The sequence below is a fragment of the Oryctolagus cuniculus genome, chromosome 3 (assembly GCF_964237555.1).
Source record: "Oryctolagus cuniculus chromosome 3, mOryCun1.1, whole genome shotgun sequence".
Taxonomy (NCBI): Eukaryota; Metazoa; Chordata; class Mammalia; order Lagomorpha; family Leporidae; genus Oryctolagus; species Oryctolagus cuniculus.
The window spans coordinates 57014799-57036623 of record NC_091434.1 but is presented as its reverse complement, the minus strand read 5'-3'; the positions used below and the strand labels follow the sequence as shown (position 1 = coordinate 57036623).

The following is a 21825-nucleotide window of genomic DNA, read 5'->3' as shown; positions in this document are numbered from 1 at the left end:
TTCCATAGCCTAGACAGCTCATGGCAAGAGCCTCGGGTGATTGCTGACGCCATAAATAAGAGTGCCAATTGTTAAATCTACAACAGGAGTCACTGGGTACAGCCTCCCCATGTAGGATCTCTGTTCTTAATGTGTTTTACTATGAAACTTAAAAACAACACTACTAGTCAAACAATACCCTATACCTTGTGTGGTTGTGTGAGTGCAGCCTGTTGAAATCCTTGCTTAGTGTATACTAAGTTGATCTTCTGTATATGAAGGTAATTGAAAATGAAACTCGATGAAGGGCGGGATGGGAGAGGGATTGGGAGACGGGAGGGCCGCGGGAGGGAGGGAGGTTGGAAGGGGGAAGCCACAACAATACAAAAGTTGCACTTTGTAAATTCACATTTATTAAATAATAAAAAGAAAAAAAAAAGATGGGGCCGGTGCTGTGGCTCACTTGGTTAATCCTCCGCCTGTGGCGATGGCATCCCATATGGGCGCCGGGTTCTAGTCCCGGTTGCTCCTCTTCCAGTCCAGCTCTCTGCTGTGGCCCGGGAAGGCAGTGGAAGATGGCCCATGTGCTTGGGTACCTGCACCCGCATGGGAGACCAGGAAGAAGCACCTGGCTCCTGGCTTCAGATCAACGCAGCTCCGTCTGTAGCAGCCATTTGGGGAGTGACCCAACAGAAGGAAGACCTTTTTCTCTGTCTCTTTCTCTCACTGACTAACTCTATTTGTCAAATAAATAAAAAAAAAAGATGAAGTTCCTGGCTGCTGGCTTTGGCTGTTGCAGGCATTTGAGGAGCAAAGCAATACTTGAAAGAACTTACTATTTCTCTCTCTGACTTTCAAGTAAGTAAACATAAAAATTTAAAAAGATTAATTCTACAAAAAACATGCCTTCATTATTTTATCATTACAGCTATAGTGGTGCTCCATTGATTTGTTCAAGTTCTCATCTTGAAATTTAAGACATTTATTAACCAGATTCCAGTTTAGTTTTTTCTGCCAGTTATCCTCAAGTCACAGGTGGTAAACTATGTAAAATCTATGGATTTCAGTTTTCTCATCTATAACATAACAAGAAAAAATAATAATAAGAATCAACTTATGGAATAATGGAAACTACCAATCTTAATAGCCTCTCTACCTAAATGTGCTGAAGTTTTACATTTATTATCTCTAATGTATCAGTATGGCAAAGGATGAGGACTTTGGAGTCAGCAGAGTCTCTCATCCATTTTGGCTTTGTCAATTTTTGTCCCTTTGATATGGGGCAAGCAATTTGACATGCTTATTAATTTTCTCATCTACACAAAGGGAATGATAATATGAACCCCCAATGTAGGTATAAAGGTTAAGTAAGTCAGTGTAAACAATCTGAGCATGGCACCTAGAGAATCCTAGATATTATTGTTGGTGGAAAATGTAAAGACTTTTTGATATATGTAATTATCAACATTTACTGGTAAGGAAACTGAGACCCAGTTAGTTGATTGAAACATTGAAACACATGCAGTTAGGATTCAGTTCTGCCTGATTCCAAAGCCCATGGTTGATTCAAGGCTTCAAAATAGTCGTTATAGAGATAAAGAGAGAACAAGTCAGAAGAGAGTCCTTGGCATATAGCTATTAGTTGTCTTCTCTATTCAGGCATCATCTTCCTGTTTGAATTTTCAACTTCAGTTGTTCTTATCTATTACTGACCTAGATCAACCCCACCTCCATGCTTTTGTCCATGCTGTGTCCCACCCCTGCTGTCTGGGTTCAATTCCTATTCCCTCTAGAAGGCCCTGGGAAGACCTTTTGGAAGCTGCTGCGATCTCATCCTCCGGGAATCATCTTTTGTAGCCCTGAGGCTTCACAACACGTATTTTCTGTAGCACTTACTTGAAAATCATCCTACCAAGCTCTTTATTGTTACCTTTTAGGTTCATTTATTTTTATCACTTTACAGAGATCATAGCTTCTTGTAAGCAGCAACCATGGTCTGAACTCACAGCACCTACCTACAGAGTTCTCTGATATATACAAGCTTCAATGTGTGTCTCATTATTCATTGAGTTTTTTCTTTTCCATTTTGAAAGGTAATTTTAAAAGATTTCTTGCTTTACTGTGAAAGATCTCTGAAATCGTCATCTCAATCATAGGGAAAATACACTTCTATTTGTACACTGAGCTTCCTGAAAAACATATCTAACATGTAGAGTAATAAACATTTTTTTATTCTTGTAGCTGGAAGATGAATGAAAGGATAATAGTGTGATGGATTTGTAGAAAATCATGGCATCAAGGGAAATGTGATAAAAATACTAAAAAGTTTATCATTTTTTGATATCTTCTGTTTCTTTTTCCTATACTGGGAAAAATAATGATAGCATTTTAGGAGCCCATTCTTAGTTTCATTAATGTAATAGTAATATTCTTAACAGTGTGCTATGTAATTTAAATAAGTAACACATAAATAGAAAGCAACAGGTAAAATTATATTTTGAGAGTGTGTTATTCCTTATGCAGTTTCTTCATATTGACTTGTAATACCATTTTACATGATAAATGGAGAAATTAGATAAGAAATCAAGACGGTATTTTAATTAACTTATTAGTAGATTTTTTAAAAAAGTTTTTTGGGTGTTGTTCTTACAATATATGGTCAGCTTTCAACTTGTATTATCTTTTTCCCCTTTACTCAGATAATTTTCTGTCTATAAGGAAGACTTAAGAAAGACTTCAAACAGATGGGCACTGTCCCCTAGGCTCTGATATTGACAATTTGCCTGCATCTTGCCCTGTAGGAAAAGCTGTTATTGAGGTAACTAAGCATAAAGCATTATGGTCATGCCATGCTGATTTTGGGAATCAAAAAATAACATTTTTACTTCTGTCTGACAGAATACAACTTTCCTTAATAGTTATGCCCTTAACCTTAAGTGGAAGAAGATGGGACTAGATAAATCCAAATTTATGTGGTTATTAGAGCATGATCAAACATTGTCTCACAGGGCAGTTTGGCATGGTGCTTGTGAAATAATGCAATTGCTTTTGTTGTTTTTCCATGGCTGATTCTCAGTCCTAACCTTACTGGATCTCTCAGAATGTATGATACAGTTGCTCACACTCTTGGTCCTCTTCCTCACGTGGTTTCTAGACATCACACTCTGTAGCTTTTCATTCTACCATGCGGGCCAGTTCTTCTCAGTCTCACTAATGAAGCTCCATTGCGTCCCTGTCCTCTAGTTCCCGAGTATCTCAGTACATGCACTCCAATGGTGACTGCATCCATATTCTGTATACTAACTACATGTCAGCAGATCTAGGATTTGTCACCACAGACCAGAGCTGTAGCCTGAACTACAGATGGAAGTCCCCACTGCTAACTGTACTCTGCTACTTGTGGGCCTAGGAGACATATCAAACTGGACCTGCCAAAATTCCCCTTCCTAACCTGCTCTATTCAGAGTTTTCTGTATATCATTTGATGACACCTTTATCATTCCATGAAGTAAATCAAAATGGTGGATTCACCCTTTATTCCTCTTTTTTACTCAAATCTCACATAATTGGTTATGAAATTCTGTTGGGGTGTGTGCGTGTGTATGTGTGTGTGTATTTCAACATCTCTTTACTACCTCCATTCTATCACTTTGATGCAAATCATCAACTCTTGTCTGAATGATTGTAATGGTATTCTAAATTGTCTTGCTCCTTTTATGCTTGTCCCCCATATTCTGCCCTTGTCCCCCATATCTTGTCACCTTCAATGGTCTATTCCCAGCATAGAGGAGAGATTGATCTTTCTAAAAAGTGGGTCAGATCATGCTGCTCTTTGCTCAATACCCCGAGAATAGTTCCTCTTTCTACTCAGAGGCAGCCAAAATAATTCAGTGGCTTTTAGGCTCCATGTGATCTGGCCTCTGATTCAATCCTCAGCTACCCTTTTCCTTGCTTCTGTTACTAAATCTTTACTGGTTCCTGCTTTTTCTCAACACACAGAGATTTTCTAGCACTTTCCTCTGTCTACAAGACTCTTTTGAAGGTATCAGCTTTTCTAGCTCTCCAAACTCCTTGGACTCTTTTTTCAAATTATGTGCTCCCAGGGATGCTTCTGTTTCCTGAGCACCCTATCGACAGTAGCAATTCCCCCCTCTTCACTTGTCTATCCACTTGACTCTACAGGTTCCCCTTCTTTTCTTTTTTTAAAATTGCACTCATTACCTTCTAACACATAATATAATTTACTTATTTATCATGTTGATATTTATGTCTGTTTCCCAGTGTTGAATTGTAAGTTTCATGTCTGTGTGCACCTTTGTCTACTTTGTTCATTGATGTATCCTAAGATGCTAGAAGTTTCTTGTACATGGTAGATACCAATAAATATTTCAGTAATGAATAAATGTTTGAACCTGTAATGCAACAAAGTGACTGAACAGCTCTTTCACTGCTTGGCATTATGGACTTGTTCAGTATTGTAGAGATGAGTCATCATCATCTGATCACTATTGCTTTTTTTAAACAATAAAACAAACCAGAAAGGTATCAGGGCTACTCAGGATGTTAGTATATAGTGAAGACACCTTGGGCATTTAAGTCTACTTCTTTTTATCCCCCCTAAGGGGTTATATTTTGTTTCAATCCACTCTTTCAATTTCCTGGCCATTAAAGAGGAGATGGTTAGAAGAATGATAAGTTCATACTCTGTAGATTGAAGTTGTGTTCAAAACTAGGAGTTGTTATTGTAGAATAATTTTCTTTCCAAATATGCCTACACTATGATAAGACAAATAATTTCTGGGGGAAGAAAACAGGATAAGCATTAATTATTAATCTAGTTACCAATGTAGTAGACTCTTTTATCTGATTTGTGGATGTTGGGAAGGTGTTGTGACTCCTTCACATAGCACTTAAACTAATTTCTGAGGGGTGGAATGTAATTGATTGCCATGGAAGCAAGATAAGCTAGGAAAAGTCTAGGATAACAGTGTAACTCTCATGGGTATTGCAGCAAGTTGTATTTTTAGTAATTTTTTTTTGGTAATTGTAGTTCTGAAAAACATTTAGAATAAAGGAAGCATGTTTTATGCCTCATTTATTTCTAAATTTAACATTAAATAAAAGTAAACTTTCCTTGATATTTCTTTCTTTTATCATTTAAAGTCTGTTCTTGTGGTACTGAAACATAAACAAATAAGAATCTGTTATCCTTTTATTAAGAAATACTTTTACCTTTTGTTAAAGTTTCATTCAAATTGTGTTTAGCATGTGTTAGATGGTTTCCAGAACGACTACAAGAATTCCTCCATTTCTTGGATGTGCGTTCCACTTCTACCATCAAGGGGTGCTACATATCCTGCTGCAACCCTTTTTAAATCTGGGTTGGTACTGTGAATTGCATTGCCTAATAGTGTACAACAGACAAAATTATGATGTTGAGCCAGTTTTAGGCTTTGTTTTAAGAGGAATAGAAGCTATTCATTTTGATTTCTTGGAACCCAATTGCCATGATGTAGGGAAGTTATCTGTGAGAGAAAAGAATCCTGGGATCAGACCCCAGATGGTAAATTGCCATGTGGATAGAGATTCTAGCCAACAATCAATGCCAAGTTCTCAGGAATATGAGGGTGGCCTTCTTGGATCCATTTGGCTACCAAATAAATACAGCTGCATGAGTGAACCCAGTTATCACCATGGGGAGAGTGATCACCCATTCTATCCACTGAATTGTTTGAAATAATAAATTGCTGTTGTTTTAGGCCACTGCATTTTGGAGTAGCTTACTATATTGCAGCAGATAATGGATGCAGTGGACTTTTGGGGTCCAGAGGATTTTGTTTGAACTTTTATTTTTGTGTTTTGGTTATGGTTATATGGTGGATTATCACAATTTTAAAAAGCGATTTATTCTCCTTGGAATATACTCATTCATAGAGTTAATTGAAGATGCCAGGAAATGCTGATGAGTTGAAAATTGGTTAAGCTTTTTAGGTGGGACAGATTTGTGAAGACATAGGTTCCCATCTCTTTTGTTACAGCTCTATATGGCTTCATCTCGCAAGAAGACTTAGAGAGAGCTATGTTCATTGGTAGAAGGATAAAGAAGACTAGGTATTCAATTCTTTTCTTAGGGAAGGGATAGGTATAATTTACTGCTATATCAAGACATTAAAACAACAAAGACTTTTGGTAAAATGAAATCTAGAGATAGCATTACCTTATTTGCTGTGTGTCAGTGATAGATGTATAGAGAGCAAGCATTCACTTGGCAGGTTTTATTATACATTATGAATGATTTTTTCCCCCTGAAAGAAATAGTGGTGTAGTTGAAATGACTGGGTGTGTATTTCTGAGCTATTTTCAAGAATTCTTACCTTTTTATAGACTTATTTCAATGCTGCATTTGAAACCAGATGGTTTACTCTTGAACTGCAAGAGTGAATATATTAACCTTTAATGTAAATGTACTCATTCATTGAGTAGTTGGTTACTTGTGTATTTTTCTGCATGACCTTGATGATAAAGAACCAGATTTTGATTCTTATTTCCTTAATGCTACAAGGACTTTTTGTTGATCGTTACCAGCCCATCTGATTTGAATGCTTTAAAATGTAAAAGTGAGAAACAAATTGGTATTGCTAAGGTACTCTGGATGATAGGGTTGCTAGCACTCTGTAATCTCATGTTGTACAAAAGCAATTTGAGTTATTTTCTATGTGGGTTGACAAGTGAGTTTTATGGGCTAGAGTTGGTAAAACAAAGACTTATTCAAGCTGTGAAATGCATTCAAGAGTAAACAGCAATAAATGACAAGAGACCTGTTTTGTCAGATATGTTTCTGACTGTTGTGCAGGCTTCTGATTATGGGGAAAAATGGGCTGTTGAAATTCTTGGAATTACAGGTCTCTCATCACGGGGATAGGTTGGTTTCGTTGAGAAATAGAGAACAGATGGAAAGCTGTATCTTGAACTGGTGCTATTAGTCAGTTTCTCTTTATCTTTAAAACATCATATGTTCTTAATGGTTTTTAAAGGTCAGGGTTTTTTTTTCTGGTTTATAGAATACTTTTAAACTGTCATAACTACTATTTTCTAGTGCTGGACCCTTCTAAAAACTATATTTAAACACCCTTTGGCCTAGAAAACCTCAGAAATTTGTTTTTGCATTGTGTTAAGCTATTTAGCCCTATAGGGAAATGAACTTGATGGAGTTCACTGAAGTTTAATTAAGTTGTGAATAAATTCCACCAATTATCAAAAAATTTATCTGTTGTTATTTCCTAAATAGTCTCAAGGATAGCAAAATGAGACAGAATTATTCACTTCTAGTAGGTTATTACTATAGAGGCAAAGGAATAAATATGCTGTGTTAACAATGCTTCATAGGGCATGCTTTAGTGTTGGTTGTCAAATGTATAAAGATAGAAGGTGAATGTGGAAGTAGGAAGGAAAAGTATCTTCACAATTTGACATATTTTTAAAAAAGAAAATAGCGCTGGCGCCGCGGCTCACTAGGCTAATCCTCCACCTTGCGGCGCCGGCACACTGGGTTCTAGCCCGGTCGGGACGCCAGATTCTGTCCCGGTTGCCCCTCTTCCAGGCCAGCTTTCTGCTGTGGCCAGGGAGTGCAGTGGAGGATGGCCCAAGTACTTGGGCCCTGCACCCCATGGGAGACCAGGAAAAGCACCTGGCTCCTGGCTCCTGCCATCGGATCAGCGCGGTGCACTGGCCGCAGCATGCCAGCTGTGGCGGCCATTGGAGGGTGAACCAACGGCAAAAGGAAGACCTTTCTCTCTGTCTCTCTCTCTCACTGTCCACTCTGCCTGTCAAAAAAAAAAAAAAAAAAAAAAAAGGAAAATAGCTATAATTCCAATCATGTAAATCCAGTGGGTTCTTTCTCATTACCACATTCATACCCTGTTTACATAAAGAACTCAAGGACATTTACTTCAACTAAAATTTTTCTAAAAGACAAAAAAAAGGAACATTAAAAATTATATTCTTTCTAAAATGGTATTGTGATTTTAACCTCTGCAGTTTTCCATGGCATAGTTGTCACATTATAGGGACAGAGTTGAGATGCTCTGACAACTTAATTGATTTGTATTTAATGTCCTTTGGCTTATGTGTTTAGGCTAAAAATAACTGCTTGAGGTGATCTCATTTTGACTGTGTAAGAATTTAAGTAAATCACATGCGTGGGTCTTCATCCTCATTTAGACATCAAAAAGTTTCAGTTGGTGATTACAGAATTTGATTCTAATATTATTTGTTATTATTTCATTGCCTGTCAGAAATCAGATTTAGTGGTTTAAGGGAAAAACATCAATAAATGTTGTTTGCTTTCTTGATTTGATTTCATCTATCAACAAGAAATATTGATGTTTGTGGACAGAAACTGCTTAGATTTTTTTTTTTCCTGAGGAAATGAGTATGAGGTGGCATTCATTACTCTAATGGATAAATGCCCTAGTGCCTGTTAGTATTATTCATTATTTGTTTATTCTGTATTTTTTATGTTCTCATTTTTTTATTTATGTAAGGTACACAATTTTCATGTATTTCATATATACAGATTTAGGCACATACTGATACTTCTCACTCCCCGCCATGCTCCCACCCTCCCTCCTACTTCCTCTCTTATTCTGACTTTTAACTTTTTATAGTTATATTCTTCCAGTTTATTTTATAATCATGCTTAACCGTCTGCTAAGTAAAGAACTCAAAAATAATAATAAGAAAAAAACATTGTTCCTCAATAGTAGAGACAAAGGCTGTAAACAATCATCAATTCTCAAAATGTCAATTTTGTTCATATATATAACATAATTTGTACTCTGTTAGTTACCACAAAGTAAACTTTATTTCTTTCAATTGATATCTGAGACAGCAATCAGCATGTTATTACACTATCTGAATGAGATAAAATTTACTGTTTCATTTTTTTTTTAAAATAGTGTAAGGCAGGCTTTTTCTTAGTGGTTTGGACTTTGGTTAAACCATGTGCACCACACACTGGAGTGCATGGGTTTGAGTCCTGGCTCTGATTCCCAATTGCAGCTTCCTATAACTGCAGATTCTGAAGGCAGTAGTGATGGCTCAGCTAGTGTGTGTCCCTGGAACTCACGTAGGACACCTGGACTGTTGTTGGCTCTTGGCTTCAATCAGGCTCTTGCCAGCATTCATGGAGTGAGTAAGCAGATGGGAGCTCTGTTTATCTGTCTCTCTTTCTATCTCTTTGCTTTTCAAATAAAAGAAAAAGAAAAGAATTAAACAGCAATAAGACTCTGAATTATTTATTTAAAATGTTAGGTAAGTTTTCGTAAAAACAATTATTTATTTATTTATTTATTTATTTAAAACTCACAGTTACAGAAAGAGATACAGAGAGTTTACTCCCCAGAAGGATGCAATGGCCAGGGCTGGGTTAGGCTAAAACCAGGAGCTTCATGCAGGGGCCCAAACACTCCCTCTACTTTTCCCAGGCCATTAGCATGGAGCTGGATCAGAAGTGGAGCAGACGGGACATGAACCAGCACTCATATGGGATGCTGGCATCACAGACAACAGCCTTATCCCCTAAAGCTTCAGTGCCAGCCCTATAAAAACCAATTTAACATGTATAATATACCAACATTTTTCTTCCTGTATATGAGTTAATTGGGATAATTCAAAAGGTACTTGATTCATTAACTTTTCTTTACTGTTTAATCTAGCAATAATGAATTGTTTAATGATGACTTTTGAAATCATTAGAGTTTTCAGAGTTTAGGTTAGCTATACATTTTGGGAGACTTGGAATTTTTTATTTCTATTTACTCAGATTATAGGTAGGCATAATATTATTCCTATGTGGTTATGGATATATTGATACATTATAATACATTATAAAACTAAGATAAAAAATCAATAATGTGTGTATTTTGAATGGAAGATTTGATGAAAGAGAAAAATCTATGTGTAATGAGAGAATAAAGGATAATGTAGAAAAAAATCTAAGAAATTTGAAAGAAGTTTATGAGAAAAACTGAGTACTTGAACAATGAAATCATAGTTTTTATTCTTGGATAAGACAACTCCACATTGTAGAGATGTCAATTCTATTCGTGTTATCATAGCAATTCCACATGATCCCAGTAACAATGGCAACAGTTTTTTTCTTTTCTTTTTGTTTTATGGAGTTAGACAAGTAGATAACAAAGTTGCTGTAGAAAAATGCTCAAAAAGAACTAGGAAAAACTCATAAAAGAATAGCAATGAAGAGGGGTATTAAAATATACTATGAAGTCTCCATAATTAAACCTGTTTAGAACTACTGCATGAATAGTCTAACAAAACAGAATGAAAGTCTCAGAAAATAGACTCCACTGTGTGTTGAAATTTAGTATCTAATAAAAATGGTATCTAAATTCTCTGTGGAGGAACTGGCACTGAAGTGCACCAGCTGAGACTTCCGTTAGAAACACCTACATGCTAGAGTGTTCAAGTCCTGGGTACTCTGTTCTGATCCAGTATCTTGCAAATGTGCCTCGGAAGTCAGCAGAGAATAGCCCAAGTGCTTGGGCCCCTGCCACCTATATGGTAGACCAGGATGGAATTTTGGGCTCCTGGCCTTTCAAGTAAATAAATCTAAACAAATTCTTTATGAAATTAGAGACTATAAATAGTGCTGAGGGGTGTGCATTGCAGTATAATGTGTTAAAACTTTGCTTGGGATCCTGTGTGAGCACCTAGGGTAAAGTCCTGACTCCTCTGCTTTCGATTCAGCATCCTATTAACACTCCTGTGAGACAGTAGACCAGAATGAATTTTTAGCCCCTAGCTTTGGCCTGGCTGACCTCTGGCTGTTGTGGGCATTTGTGGAGTTTACCAGAGTATGGAAGATATCTCCCCCAACCCGAGGCTCTACAATATAGGCACCAGTTCTAGTCCTGGCTACTCCTCTTCCAATCCAGCTCTATGCTATGACCTGGGAAAGCCGTAGAAGATGGAACCCTGCACCCGTGTGTGAGACCTGGAGGAAGCTCCTAGCTCCTGGCTTCGGACTGGCGCAGTTCTGGCCCTTGGGACCAATTGGGAGTGAATCACTGGATGGAAGACCTCTCTCTCTCTCTGCCTCTCCTCTCTGTGTAACTCTGACTTTCAAATAAAAAATATTAAAAAAAATTAAAAAGAAATTTGAAAAGCACCAAATAAATGAACTATAAATGCCTCTCAAGCATCTTGAAAAAAATGGCAAATCAAACCCAAAACTAGTAGGAGAAAAGAAATATTTAAAATGAGAGAAGAAATCAACAAAATTGAATAAAAATACAAAAGATCAGCAAAACAAATATCTGTTTTTTGAAAAAATAAGCAAAATTGACAAATCATTGGTACAACTAAACAAGAAAAGGAGAGAGAAGACACAAATCAATAAAATTAGAGATGAAAAAGGAAATATAACAACAGACACCACAGAAATATTAAGAATCATTAGTAATTCATACAAAGAGCTGTATGCCAACAAACTGGGAGACATAGAAGAAATGGATAAATTCCTGGACACATACAACTTACCTAAATTGAGGCATGAAACATAGAAAACCTAAACAGACCCATAATGAAGACAGAAATTGAATCAGTAATAAAGACCCTCCCAACAAAGAAAATCCCAGGACCAGATGGATTCACTGCTGAATTCTACCAGACATTTAAATAACTAACTCCAATTCTTCTCAAACTATTCAGAACAATCAAAAAAGAGGGAATCCTCCCAAATTCTTTCTATGAAGCCAGCATCACCTTAATCCCTAAGCCGGAGAAAGATGCAGCATTGAAAGAGAATTATGGACCAATATCCCTGATGAACATAGACGCAAAAATCCTCAATAAAATTCTGGCTAATAGAATACAACAACACATCAGAAAGATCATCCACCCAGACCAAGTGGGATTTATCCCTGGTATGCAAGGATGGTTCAATGTTCGCAAAACAATCAATGTGATATACCACGTTAATAGACTGCAGAAGAAAAACCAAATGATTATCTCAATAGATGCAGAGAAAGCATTTGATAAAATACAACACCCTTTCATGATGAAAACTCTAAGCAAACTGGTTATGGAAGGAACATTCCTCAATATAATCAAAGCAATTTATAGAAAACCCACAGCCAACATCCTATTGAATGGGGAAAAGTTGGAAGCATTTCCACTGAGATCTGGTACCAGACAGGGATGCCCACTCTCACCACTGCTATTCAATATAGTTCTGGACTGTAGCCTGGCCTGATATCTTGAGTGTATGTCTGAGAGACCTTGGACTGACAGTGGAATTGTAATCTGTTAATAGATCCTGAAGCAGGGGACCCACCTACCTAGACTACTTGAATTTCTGGCCCACAGAAGTTGTGGCATATTAAATGTGTATTGTTTTAAGTTACTAAGTTTTGTAACAACAGGTTATGTGGTAACAGATTACTATTAGAAAAGTAAATATCATATGTAATAAAGAAATAAAATAAAAATATCTATTTTTATAAAAATAGACAAATTGGGGAGGATAAATTAGCAGGAAAAAAGTCAAAGTGTGATTAATTAAAAAATATGTGAAATGAATTCAAACCTGTGACCTGAGTACTCCTAGTATTCAAGTATATAAATGTATATTTTAGCATAACCATACCCTTATAAACTAATTGTATAGATTTGTATAATGGAAATGATCAATTCTAATTCATTATAAAAGTTAAAATATATACATGTGTCTAATGAGATTTTGGCTTCCAGTTCCATACAGAATTTTTTTCTGGAGATATCCTGAAACACCTGGACTTTGGTCACTGAAAAATACTTGAGTTAAAGAAGTCCCAGTATACATTCAGCTTTTGCTAAAACAATTTAATTTGATTGTTTTTAGACAACCATGTAGTTACCTCACAAATTGATTTTTCTTTTATTGAAGCCCCAAACAAGAATATACAAGGGGGCTTCCAAATATTTATGGAAAATGGAATTAAAATTCAATGTGACGTATCCAAAAACTTTTTGAAGCCCCCTTACATATAATTTACAAATTCTAAATGATTGTTTTAGTATTCCTTTCACAAACTCTTAGAACTTGCTTCAGCATTCCAGTTTTTTGCGGAAGTGTTAGTTAGTTGTGAAGACAGAAAAATAATGGGTCAATGAAGCTCTTTTGGAGGACCAAATTGCCTTTCCTTGTTAATCTTTGAGGGAATTTATAGTATGTTACATGAAAAGAAGAACTTCAATGTAAAATAACAATCTTTTAATTATTCTAACCATACTTCTTCATGTTATCACTGATTTCACTTTTTTTTAACTTTTATTTAATGAATATAAATTTCCAAAGTACGATTTATGGATTGCAATGGCTTCCCCACCATACCATCCCTCCCACCCACAACCCTCCCCTTTCCCACTCCCTCTCCCCTTCCATTCACATCAAGATTCATTTTCGATTATCTTAATATACAGAAGATCAGATTAGTATGCATTAAGTAAGGATTTCAACAGTTTGCTCCCACATAGAAACATAAAGTGAAAAATAATAGATGATTTTTTTTTAAATGATGATGAAATCAGATCAGACCTATTGTCATGTTTAATCCCAGTGAGAGTCAAGTTGGGAGTTGATAATTTCTTTTTTTTCTTTTTTCTTTTTTTTTTTTTTTTTACAGAGGATCAGTTTAGTATGCATTAAGTAAAGATTTCAACAGTTTGCACCCCCATAGAAACACAAAGTGAAATATATTGTTTGAGTACTCGTTATAGCATTAAATCTCAATGCACAGCACATTAAGGACAGAGATCTTACATGAAGAGTAAGTGCACAGTGACTCCTGTTGTTGACTTTACCAATTGACGCTCCTGTCTATGGCATCAGTAATCTCCCTATGCTCCAGTCATGAGTTTCCAAGGCTATGGAAGCCTTTTGAGTTCTCCAATTCTTATCTTGTTTAGACAAGGTCATAGTCAAAGTGGAGGTTCTCTCCGCCCTTCAGAGAAAGGTACCTCCTTCTTTGAAGACCTGTTCTTTCCACTGGGATCTCACTCACAGAGATCTTTTGTCAGAGTGTCTTGGCTTTCCATGCCTGATATACTCTCATGGGCTTTTCAGCCAGATCCGAATGCCTTTAGGGCTGATTCTGAGGCCAGAGTGCTATTTAGGACATCTGCCATTCTATGAGTCTGCTGAGTATCTCACTTCCCATGTTGGATCACTCTCCCCTTTATTTATTCTATCGGTTAGTGTTAGCAGGTACTAGACTTGTTTATGTGCTCCCTTTGACTCTTAGTCCTTTCATTATGATCAATTGTGAACTGAAATTGATCACTTGGACTAGTGAGATGGCATTGGTACATGCCACCTTGATGGGATTGAATTGGAATCCCCTGGTATGTTTCTAACTCTACCATTTGGGGCAAGTCAGCTTGAGCATGTCCCAAATTATACATCTCTTCCCTCTCTTATTCCCACTCTTATGTTTAACAGGGATCACATTTCAGTTAATTTTCAACACTTAAGAATAACTGTGTATTAATTACAGAATTAAACCAGTCATATTAAGTAGAACAGACAAAAAAAAAACTACTAAGAGGGATAATGTATTAAGTTGTTCATTAACAGTCAGGGCTATGCTGATCAAGTCACCGTTTCCCATAGTGTCCATTTCACTTCAACAGGTTTCCTTTTTGGTGTTCAGTCAGTTGTCACCAATCAGGGAGAACATATGGTATTTGTCCCTTTGGGACTGGCTTATTTTACTCAGCATGATGTGTTCCAGATTCCTCCATTTTGTTGCAAATGACTGGATTTCGTTGTTTCTTACTGCGGTATAGTATTCTAAAGAGTACATATCCCATAATTTCTTTATCCAGTCTACCGTTGATGGGCATTGAGGTTGGTTCCAGGTCTTAGCTATTGTGAATTGAGCTGCAATAAACATTAGGGTACAGACCGCTTTTTTGTTTGCCAATTTAAATTCCTTTGGGTAAATTCCAAGGAGTGGGATGGCTGGGTCGAAGGGTAGGGTTATCTTCAGGTTTCTGAGGAATCTCCAGACTGACTTCCATAGTGGCTTGACCAGTTTGCATTCCCACCAACAGTGGGTTAGTGTCCCTTTTTCCCCACATCCTCGCCAGCATCTGTTGTTGGTAGATTTCTGCATGTGAGCCATTCTAACCGGGGTGAGGTGAAACCTCATTGTGGTTTTGATTTGCATTTCCCTGATTGCTAATGATTTCACTTTTTAAAAGCAAACCCACTGCAGATTCAGATGAGTTAATTACTGCATGGTGAAAAATAATTTCTCTGGGTTTGTCCTTACATTATCCAGTGATTCCATCCTTCTTATGCACATGGGGATAACTATCACAATTATCTTGAGACCTAAGTCCCTATCAAACACAGCCTAAATATCTAGGGTCTTAGTTAACCTTGGGGAAATGCAAGGATTTCATGAAAATCAAAGAGGGATCATGACAGTGAGAAGGAGAGACAGAGAGAAAGGTCTTCCGTCCACTGATTCACTCCCCAAAGCTGTGTTCACTCCCCAAAGCCAGGAGCCAGGAGCTTCTTCCGGGTCTCCCTCATGGGTGAAGGGGCCCAAGGATGTGGGCCACTTTCTGCTGCTATCCCATGCCACAGCAGAGAGATGGATGGGAAGAGGAGCAGCCAGGATTTGAACCGGCGCCCATATGGGATACCAGTGCCTCAGGTGGAAGATTAACCTACTGTGCCTCAGTGCTGGCCCCAGCACCACTTGTTATAGGTACCAGTTTTCATTGTTCATTTGACCCTCTTATCCATGGTGGCTTGTTGTAGGCAGTCTATAGGCAGGCTAGGGGCAAAATAAAACAGTAATCCTAGCTTCCTGAATGCCCCCAGGCAATGTTTTGTAGCGGTGATCCAAGGGTCAGTTAACCCAAGTTCAGTCGTTTTATAGAACCTTCAGGATGCAATGAATTGTGTATATGAAACACTGGAAAAGTAAACCTAATTTTATTTCCATTCTGGGAAACTAGAACTTTTGCTTTGCTGACTTTTTTTTTGTGTTGGTTGTGATGGAATTTTTCTGGGAGTATTGTGATGAAAGCAGAATTTACTCTGAAAACCTAGTGTTCTTCACTTGAACTCAATAGAAAATATAACATGTTCTTAAACAAAGAAGACAATAGTGTTTTGAAATATGACATGAATTATTAGGTCAGGCTGAATACTAATCTACTGGGGAATTTTCATGAATGCAACCTTTTGACTTCTTAGCTCTTTTTTTTTGGAGGGGGGAGGTGATCTCCACCAATCATTTAGATTATACATGCATTGAGATAGAATCATTGAAAATATTAAAGAAGCTAGATTTTCCAACAAGAGAAAATGTCCAGGATAAAATGGTATGTGACTGCTGTGGGGCTGGAGGCTCAGGTTTCTGATCAGCTTTGGTTATTTGGAAGGAGATAAGGAAGTGAGAAAATCCATAGAGAAGGAAGGATTGAAACGTCTCTGAGATTTTGATGAGCTAGGCAAATAAATATGCGGTGGCACTGGCAGGCAGCGTAGATACAAAATTGTAGTCATTTAAAAAATAAAGAAATAGAACATAAGGCTTTTGCTACACGTGTGATTAAATCTCCATGGAGAATCCATGGAGAGAAAGATTGAGATGCTAGAGAAACAAATGATACTGTAAAAGTGAAGCACTCTGATTGAGGCAGATAGTGAAGATCACTGGGAGAGATAAGGTTGTTTTAATGATTTTCACTTGGGGCTAGCTAAAAAGATAAGCTGGAACTTCCCACCATTGAGGAATGTATTGATCAACCTGTTCTTATAACCACAGGTAGGCAATATACTTGTCAATAGTAGCTACTGATTTCTGACAGAAAAAAATAATATCAAGCAATTCAGCAAAGTTTTATATTTAAATATTCCTGTTTGGATATTTGCTATTCACAATAGGAAGCTTCGCATAATTGGAAGGTTATTTTTAGCTTGATGCTTTTTAATTTTTTATCTTTGGATTTTGACCTCTTTTTTTGGTCCATATGTCTTTAGAGCTCAACTATGTGAGATAGATTCTAGTAATTGACTAGTCTGTGTACATATATATATACACACACATATATTATATGTACATATATAAATATTATAAATATCTAGCAGTTAAATCATATTCAGTGCAGGAGAAGTGAGAATTGCAGCAGAGAGTGGAGTCAGATACAAATATTTCTTATTTTGATCTTTGTAAAGCTGAGAAATTATTTAGCCTTTTCTAAATACATTACATGAAATATTTAAATAAAGAATGCCATGAGACCACACCTGTGTTCAAGCTGGTGGTGGAACTCATTCATCACAGATCCCAGAGACTGCAGTTTGATGTCTCTTCTCCCAGTGGCACCTTACTCTGCGGGAAAACCATCAAGATGATAACAATGAATGACACTTGCATCTTGACACTGGGAAGTCCCAAAGGACAAGTTCTATGCCCTGAAGCCCACGGGCATATCTATTTGCTTCTCCATGCTGAAGGCTGTCCTCCATGGCAGCCAAGTCAGCTTTGGAGTTTTGCATCTACATGGTGATGATGCCCTGGACATTGCTCTGCAGATCTTCATCAAGCTGCTCCACTCCATTCCTTACAGTGATCTTCTGGATTACCCCACGCTCAGCCGGTCTTACTACTAACTACTGGAAGTCCTCGCCCAAGACCACATGAACTTCATTGCCAGCCTGGAACCTCATGTCATCATGTATAATCTCTTCCATTTCTGAAGGACTCACTGTACTTGACACCATGCTATACAAGGACAGCTGCCCCTGCCTGGATCACATCATGAGATACCAATTCAAGCAGCCTGTCATGCAGCACCAAGAGAATGACCCCTTGAGCCAAGAGAGTGATTGCTTTCTGTATATCACGCAGCAGCGTCCAGAGATGATCCAGCAGATGCTGTCCACAGTGCTGAACACCATCATCTTTGAAGACTCTATGACCCAGTGGCCCATGTCCCATCCTCTGCTTGGCTTGATACTACTAACTGAAAAGTATTTTTTCTGACCTGAGGGAAAGTATTGTGAATATCCAGCCACCAGAGAAGCATTTGTGCCTCAAAAACCTTATGGAAGGCATTCAGCGAAATCTTAATAAAACATAGGTGTTTCACCCAGAACCTGTCAGCATTCCGTCAAGAAGTCAATGACTCAATGAAGAATTCCACTTACAGTGTGAACAGCAATGACATGAGCTGACACCTCCTTGGACTCTACTTGAACAGAGCAGTGTCCCTTTGGTTTGGCCCAGAGAGGTGAACAATTACAAGGGACAGGCCTTTCTGATCCTGTTTCCCACCTCCAGTGGTGTGGGACAAATGGCAAGGGTCACTTAGCTAATTCTCTGGGGAATGGGTATGAATACATTCAATTGGGGATAACCCCCAGTGTCTTGCCACAACCTGTCTCATATAAACATGTATATTTTTTCATAGCATTTTGAACAAGGTTTATATTCACTTAAGTTTAAAAACAAAAGGTTTGACTGAAAAATTTTACAGAGTCTAGTGCACCAATGCTGCTGTGAGGGGCTGTGTGTGTGAGTCAAGATGTAAATTCTGGTGGCCTGAAACTTCACTGGAAAAAGGTGTGTGAAAGTACAGAGATATATTTAATGACATTTTAGAGACAAGTAAAAATTCCTAGTGTATATTATTTTCTTATTGCCCTTTCTTCACCCCCAAAATGATCACATCCTGTTGCTGTATCAACCTTTATTATTAGGAACTCTGAGCTGTGCCAGAGCACATCAGTACTCTTGTACTGTAGATGGCACCCTCAGCCTCCCTGCCTGTTACAGTGATGCATAACTCCAGCTAACAGTGTTTGGTGTTACTTCCTCCCTGCTTTCCACATTGCTTACCTTCATCTTCAATCAGATGCCCCTTGCTTGTAAAAGTTGGATTTCACAATGTGTTTTAGGGTTTCTGGCCTCTGGATGTGGAGACCACAGAGAAGTAACCGAGCCAGTTTGCTCTCATGCTGAGCAATTTGGATGAGGCCAACAAAGGCCCAGCTGCATGCAGCCAATACCTTTGTCTTCCCCAGCACTTGGGGCAGTGTGTGTGGAAATATGCGTGTGGATATTTATATGTGCACCTGCACTTGTGAATGTGTAAACTGGAAGTTACTGCAGTAGAGGGGTACTCAATAACAAGGTCCACTTAGCATGAAATATTTAACATTCTCCCACCCATTTAAAGTATACATTTTGATGAAATGAGAACCAGAATAAATGTTTTAAAAAATTAAACTACAGAGGAAAAGCAGTGGAGAAAGCTATTTGTCTTGTATTGTTCCCACAATTGTTGTTGCAAGTTGTGCACATCTGTAGTTCAGCTCTTGCCTACTATATGCTCATCAATTGGGTTTTGTTTTTATTTCTCTCCTCTATCCCAGAAACAAGCCTGTTCAGTTTTTTTTCCTTATCCTCTGGGACAGTGTAGTGAATCCTTTCTTGTGTGACCAGGTTGCAGATAGATTTGTATGGTTGTTTTCTGTATACAGCGTAAGCATTGTGACTGCCAATAAACTTCAGTGGTTTCTACTGAAAAATAGAATGGGATGAGAATTTTGATATCATATTTATTATATCTATTGTCAAATACTTTTTGTGCATATGCTCAGGAAATCACATAGAATAAATTCATTGAAGATGCTTTGAAACAAATTCAAACAAATATCAGCCAGTTGCTGATTGGTGTTTTTCAGTTAATTCCCTTTCTCTGCAGTTTCCTTTCACAGCTCAACACTTACCTCCCCCTGCAAACTCTTCCCTTGACTGTGGTATGCTGCTTGAGTGGGTTACGATCCATGGAAAGGAGCTATAGAGGAAATACTGTTCTTATGTTCCACATTTCTGTTGAGTGGGCCTCAGTCTGCAGTGGCACATACCCATTTCTGTCATTAAAAAAGCAAGGTAGAGAATGAAAGAGATAGAAGTTAGGTTGTGTGGAGTGTTGAATCCAGAAGTCTGAGCTTTAGTCATAACACAATAAATGGCTCATACTTCACAGGGAATATGGGAGAAACAATCTACAGAAATCTGTTGAAAAATATTAGATATTTGAAGTTGACTTGGAGCAATTACTGATACAATCTGAGAAAGTTCTGCGAATACTGGTTGTAATTTTGTTTCAAGTACATGAACATCTTCATTTATATTAACTCACACAGAAAAGCATGACATATTCCAGAGGATAAATCCAGATCACACCAAATAGGAACAGTTACTTTAACTTTATTTGTTTAAGAATTTGAGAATATTATCAGGAAGAGAATTAGCTACTGGTCTCAGAATCTCACTGTATATTATGTGCAGTGTGTTATACATTTTAAGCTTAATGTGTCATACATCATAAAGTTAATGCATTGTGTAGAAAGATGCTTATTCTCATTTCATCGTGAGGTTTCTGTCATTTCTGATTCAAGAAAATATCTGGGTTAAAGGATCCCTTAATTTACATTTGGAATTAAAGTATGCCAACTAACTTACAGTGAAAATTGTGATGTCCAGAGTAAACAGTTTAGGTAAGCAACAGCATTTAGCATAACTTTTTTAAGATTTATTTATTTATTTGAAAGTCAGGGTTACACACAGAGAGCAGGAGAAGCAGAGAGAGAGAGAGAGAGAGAGAGAGAGAGAGAGAGACGTCTAGAGAGAGAGAGAGAGAGAGAGAGAGACGTCTTCCATCCGCTGTTTCACTCCCTGATTGGCTGCAACAACCGGAGCTGAGCCAATCTGAAGCAAGGAGCCAGGAGCTTCCTCCAGGTCTCCCACATGGGTACAGAGGCCCAGGGACTTGGGCCATCTTCTATTGCTTACCCAGGCCATAGCAGAGAGCTGGATAGGAAGTGGAGCAGCTGGGACTAGAACCGGTGCCCATATGGGGTGCAGGCACTGGAAGTGGCGGCTTTACCCGCTATGCCACAGTGCCGGCCCCATAAATGGTTTAAATAGGACATGTTAAAATGTGGTAACTCTATCCTCTCACCAGCCACCTTCCAGTGTTGATCAATCTGGGGCAGGAAGTGGGAATTTAGATGGGGTAATGGACTTCAAAGCTGTGGTGATTTTGTCCTATTTGCTGCAGTGAGATTACAGAAGAATAAAGCAATGATTCATTAGATTATCAATTAATTAGACTAAGGTTTGTGGAGTATCTATTATGTGGCCTGTGCAGCTCCAGGATTGTAGCATAGAAATTTCTTCAATGGTGGAAGTTTTTCTATGTTGTTCAGCACTATCACTACTAGTTACAGGTGGTGTTAGGGCTTTTGAAACATGGGTGGTATGACTAAGAAACTGTATTTTTCATTTTGTTTAATTTTAGTTAAAAATTTAGAAAGCACATATGGCTAGTCACTATCTTTTGGAGAGTACAGTTCTGAGAATGGAAGGCAATATATGATCACGTGTATTTTGTTTGTTTCTATCCTTAGGTTAATATTTATAGAAAGGAGTTCATTTCCCTCATTTGGGTACTCTTAGGTGGAGATCTCACATACTCCAATTTTCCTTCTGAAAGCTTTCTTTGGCATCTTGCCTGCAAATGTAGTCTTGTTGAGGAAATAACACCTTAACTGAGTTCAAAAGTCACTATAAACATAGCATATGTTTTTGAATTTTTGCTGAAAACTACACAATTGAACTGATGTTTTTCAACAGATTACTATTTTTGATTTAGCATGTAGGTTATGTCAGTTTTCAAAAATGGCTTTGAGAATCACTGTGTGTGTGTTTTAAAATAAAATATTAACTTATGGGAAATCTTAAAATGTGAGAA

The 21825-nt window shown here is 37.7% G+C and overlaps 1 long non-coding RNA gene across 1 annotated transcript in view; it reads left to right on the top strand.

The window, feature by feature from the left end:
- Positions 1-400: 400 nt before the first annotated feature.
- The window catches only part of LOC138848965 (uncharacterized), a 76682-nt gene continuing 55257 nt past the window's right edge, over positions 401-21825 (top strand). Inside the window, exon 1 of the long non-coding RNA XR_011387211.1 lies at positions 401-2797. This is a non-coding gene — a long non-coding RNA (uncharacterized lncRNA). The remainder of the gene's footprint in view (positions 2798-21825) is intronic.